Raw genomic sequence first — 5,535 nt, 5'->3', positions numbered from 1 at the left:
ACCCCCCCCGTCAGGACGTGACCCCCCCGGGGACTGAAGCCGCCGCGGACTGAACTGCGCTCCTGCCCCCCCGCCGCCGACCGTCAGTCAGATAATGTGGAGTCTGCCCCCCCCCTCCGGTCGCGGCGGGACGCGTTCCGCTCCACGCTGCTCCCGTGACTTCCCGTTAACACCCCCCCCCCGGCTGGTGTGTGGGCGGGGCGGGTGGGCGGGGCTTTAAGTTTTACGGATCCGCAGGTCGCGCGGGGCGTGAAGGTGCGTCACTGCGGAAAGCACGTGGTGTGTGTGTGTGTGTGTGTGTGTGTGTGTGTGTGTGTGTGTGTGTGTGTGTGAGGTGTGTGTGTGTGTGTGTGTCTGTGTGTGTGTGTGTGTCTGTGTGTGTGTGTGTGTGTGTGTATGTGTGTGTGTGTGTGTGTGTGTATGTGTGTGTGTGTGTGTGTGTGTGTGTGTGTGTGTATGTGTGTGTGTGTGTGTGTGTGTGTCTGTGTGTGTGTGTGTCTGTGTGTGTGTGTGTGTGTGTGTGTGTGTGTGTCTGTGTGTGTGTGTGTGTGTGTGTGTCTGTGTGTGTGTGTGTGTGTGTGTGTGTGTGTGTGTGTGTGTGTGTGTGTGTGTGTGAGGTGTGTGTGTGTGTGTGTGTCTGTGTGTGTGTGTGTGTCTGTGTGTGTGTGTGTGTGTGTGTATGTGTGTGTGTGTGTGTGTGTGTATGTGTGTGTGTGTGTGTGTGTGTGTGTGTGTGTGTATGTGTGTGTGTGTGTGTGTGTGTGTGTCTGTGTGTGTGTGTGTCTGTGTGTGTGTGTGTGTGTGTGTGTGTGTGTGTCTGTGTGTGTGTGTGTGTGTGTGTGTGTCTGTGTGTGTGTGTGTGTGTGTGTGTGTGTGTGTGTCTGTGTGTGTGTGTCTGTGTGTGTGTGTGTGTGTCTGTGTGTGTGTGTGTGTGTGTGTGTCTGTGTCTGTGTGTGTGTGTGTGTCTGTGTGTGTGTGTGTGTGTGTGTGTGTGTGTGTGTGTGTGTGTGTGTGTGTGTCTGTGTGTGTGTGTGTGTCTGTGTGTGTGTGTGTGTGTGTGTGTGTGTGTGTGTGTGTGTGTGTGTGTCTGTGTGTGTCTGTGTGTGTGTGTGTGTGTGTGTGTGTGTCTGTGTGTGTGTGTGTGTCTGTGTGTGTGTGTGTGTGTGTGTATGTGTGTGTGTGTGTGTGTGTGTATGTGTGTGTGTGTGTGTGTGTGTGTGTGTGTGTGTATGTGTGTGTGTGTGTGTGTGTGTGTGTCTGTGTGTGTGTGTGTCTGTGTGTGTGTGTGTGTGTGTGTGTGTGTGTGTGTGTGTGTGTGTCTGTGTGTGTGTGTGTGTGTGTGTGTGTCTGTGTGTGTGTGTGTGTGTGTGTGTGTGTGTGTGTCTGTGTGTGTGTGTCTGTGTGTGTGTGTGTGTGTATGTGTGTGTGTGTCTGTGTGTGTCTGTGTGTGTGTGTGTGTGTGTGTGTGTGTGTGTCTGTGTCTGTGTGTGTGTGTGTGTCTGTGTGTGTCTGTGTGTGTGTGTGTGTGTGTGTGTGTGTGTGTGTGTGTGTGTGTGTGTGTGTGTATGTGTGTGTGTGTGTGTGTGTCTGTGTGTGTGTGTGTGTGTGTGTGTGTGTGTGTGTGTGTGTGTGTCTGTGTGTGTCTGTGTGTGTGTGTGTGTGTGTGTGTGTGTGTGTCTGTGTGTGTGTGTGTGTGTGTGTGTGTGTGTGTGTGTGTGTGTGTGTCTGTGTGTGTGTGTGTGTGTGTGTATGTGTGTGTGTGTGTGTGTGTGTATGTGTGTGTGTGTGTGTGTGTGTGTATGTGTGTGTGTGTGTGTGTGTGTGTATGTGTGTGTGTGTGTGTGTGTGTATGTGTGTGTGTGTGTGTGTGTGTGTGTGTGTGTGTATGTGTGTGTGTGTGTGTGTGTGTGTGTCTGTGTGTGTGTGTGTCTGTGTGTGTGTGTGTGTGTGTGTGTGTGTGTGTCTGTGTGTGTGTGTGTGTGTGTGTGTGTGTGTGTGTGTGTGTGTGTGTGTGTGTGTGTGTGTGTGTGTGTGTGTGTGTGTGTGTGTGAGGTGTGTGTGTGTGTGTGTGTCTGTGTGTGTGTGTGTGTCTGTGTGTGTGTGTGTGTGTGTGTATGTGTGTGTGTGTGTGTGTGTGTATGTGTGTGTGTGTGTGTGTGTGTGTGTGTGTGTGTATGTGTGTGTGTGTGTGTGTGTGTGTGTCTGTGTGTGTGTGTGTCTGTGTGTGTGTGTGTGTGTGTGTGTGTGTGTGTCTGTGTGTGTGTGTGTGTGTGTGTGTGTCTGTGTGTGTGTGTGTGTGTGTGTGTGTGTGTGTGTCTGTGTGTGTGTGTCTGTGTGTGTGTGTGTGTGTCTGTGTGTGTGTGTGTGTGTGTGTGTGTGTCTGTGTCTGTGTGTGTGTGTGTGTCTGTGTGTGTGTGTGTGTGTGTGTGTGTGTGTGTGTGTGTGTGTGTGTGTGTGTCTGTGTGTGTGTGTGTGTCTGTGTGTGTGTGTGTGTGTGTGTGTGTGTGTGTGTGTGTGTGTGTGTGTCTGTGTGTGTCTGTGTGTGTGTGTGTGTGTGTGTGTGTGTGTGTCTGTGTGTGTGTGTGTGTCTGTGTGTGTGTGTGTGTGTGTGTATGTGTGTGTGTGTGTGTGTGTGTATGTGTGTGTGTGTGTGTGTGTGTGTGTGTGTGTGTATGTGTGTGTGTGTGTGTGTGTGTGTGTCTGTGTGTGTGTGTGTCTGTGTGTGTGTGTGTGTGTGTGTGTGTGTGTGTGTGTGTGTGTGTCTGTGTGTGTGTGTGTGTGTGTCTGTGTGTGTGTGTGTGTGTGTGTGTGTGTGTGTGTCTGTGTGTGTGTGTCTGTGTGTGTGTGTGTGTGTATGTGTGTGTGTGTCTGTGTGTGTCTGTGTGTGTGTGTGTGTGTGTGTGTGTGTCTGTGTCTGTGTGTGTGTGTGTGTCTGTGTGTGTCTGTGTGTGTGTGTGTGTGTGTGTGTGTGTGTGTGTGTGTGTGTGTGTGTGTGTGTATGTGTGTGTGTGTGTGTGTGTCTGTGTGTGTGTGTGTGTGTGTGTGTGTGTGTGTGTGTGTGTGTGTCTGTGTGTGTCTGTGTGTGTGTGTGTGTGTGTGTGTGTGTGTGTCTGTGTGTGTGTGTGTGTGTGTGTGTGTGTGTGTGTGTGTGTGTGTGTGTGTGTGTGTGTGTGTGTCCTGCAGACTGTTTGCTCCTGGAGGTGTTGGAGCGTTCGTTCAGGAGCTCATCTCATCCCTCAGCTGCCTCCAGCGGGGGGGGGGGGGGGGGCGGTGGGGACCGGAGAGGGGGGGGGGGCTCCGGGTGTCGCAGGATTCACTTTACCGGCACCGTGAACTGGTTCTGAACCGAACGCACCCCCGGAGGAGCACAAAGGGTTAAAAACGCGCCTCCAGGATTTAACAAATATTTACTTCATTATTTTAACATTAAATAATATTATTAAATAATACATTATTTATTATCTTAATATGTTACAAATAATATTTAGAGAGCGGGGGGGGGTCGTGTTATTTATTGTGTTATCTCTTCTCCCTTTGATTAATTAAAATAAATTAAATTAAAATAAATTAAATGAAAGATTATTTCTTCTCCTAAAGTTCTGTTCAGGTTTTGTTTGTGGACAGAAAACAGAAGCTGCCCCCCACCCAAAAAAGGCTACAGTTGGACAGTTTTAATGGAGGCGGGGTGGGGGGGCATTTTGAGGACATGGAGGTATATTAAATGCATTAACTTTTCTTTGCTGCTCCATTATCCCCGTGGCGGGGGCCAAGATGGGCTGAGGTGCCCCCCCTGCAGGAGAGCCCCCCCCTCCCACAGCCTAGAAATGTCTGGTTCACACTGCAGGTTCTCACAGCCAAAGGTCCACATGAGGAACGACACCCAGCAGACCCCCCCTGCAGGAGATGCTGCTTCAGGTTCTCATCCTCTGGGGGGGGTTCCTGTTCTCTGACAGACTGAGCACCCCCCCCCAGACTGCAGCGGCTGACGGGCCTGTTTGTATTCTCACAGTGTCAAAGGTCACGCGATGTGTCAAACACCCCGTCTCTCTTTGCTCCATTTTCCCATGATGCACCACTCAGATTGGAGACGTCATCGTAGGATTCTTCACACTGGAGCGATGCCAAGATGAAAACAAACCACGCCCACCACTGGAGGGGGCGTGGTTAGTGTTGACGCGTTGCATGTAAAGCCTCAGGCACACAGATGGTTAACGACTGGAGGGCGGAGCCAGAGGGGATTATGGGTATTCCACTTGTCTACATAAGATCTGAGTGGCATCCAGGCATCGTGGGAACTTTTTGGGGGGTGCGGTTAGCGGCTCAGGACACGAACGACGCCCCGAAATCAGTGGAGCTGAATTCAAATCATGACAGTAGGAAAAATCATGTGATGGTGATCATGTGATCATCAGGAGAGTTCCGTTTATAACAGCTGTGATAAAGTTCAACATACATGTAGAGTTAACATGTTGATATCCTCTGGAAACCAATCTGGCTTCTTCTTTGGTCAACTACAACCAAGCTGTTGGCATGGAAACGTAAGAATTAAAATAAAACTCAAGTCATATTAGAACGACTGCAGTTCAGGAACAACCTGTCAGAGAGGGAACTTCACCGGACAGCCTCAAGAACAACTCCACAGAACAGGCTCAAGTTGTTGCCATGGAAACACAAAAATGCAGCATATGGTCCGATGTGCATTCACAGCGTGTCACAGAGGATATGAAGTGGGTTTATTGTGAAGTCGCCAAATTCTAAATGACAGAAGTTGAATATTTTTCCAGACGGTCGAGCTGCTCCTGACGTTCTGCTGCACAAATATTACAGCTTCTGTTTCCAGCTGCTCTCTGCCCCCCCCGAGCAGACGAGGGAAGGCAGGCAAACGAGCAGGGTGACAGTGACCCCCCTCACACGTCTGATCAGTGGCTGCAGAGCTGCACACGTGCACTCACACACACATGCACTCACACACACAAATGTGCACTCACTCACACACACATACACGTCCAGTCAAACACACACACACACACACACACGTCCAGTCACAAACACACACACACACACACACGTCCAGTCACAAACACAAACACACACACACACACACACACACAGAACGTTGTGTGAAACATGGAACTAGTTTATCTGCTGGGGGGAATTTAATCAAACTTTTGTCGTCATACGTTAAATCGTTTCCATTGAGAGGAAATAACTCAAAGCGCTTCTCATGCTCTAGTGACTCCATCTCAGCCTCAGATTCATGTTCGTTAAAATGCTGCTAAAGCGTTTTCACATTTATTAAAGACTTCAGGTTTTCGCACATGGGGACTTAAAATGTGGAAAAATAGAAATAAATACTGCAGATTAGAAATCAATAAGTTGCAGCAAAGGGGAAAAAAGATCCTGTGGAATCAGCCTTCATGAAGGTTCTGAGATGGTTCGTTTTTTTTATCAGGCGTCATGTGAGTTGATGTAAACGAAACGTTTCCAGTTTGTGAACGCATTTGATGATGAATAATCACTGGACCGACATGAGAA

This window comes from Antennarius striatus, chromosome 2, assembly GCF_040054535.1.
Source record: "Antennarius striatus isolate MH-2024 chromosome 2, ASM4005453v1, whole genome shotgun sequence".
Taxonomy (NCBI): Eukaryota; Metazoa; Chordata; class Actinopteri; order Lophiiformes; family Antennariidae; genus Antennarius; species Antennarius striatus.
This window is presented reverse-complemented; position numbering follows the sequence as displayed.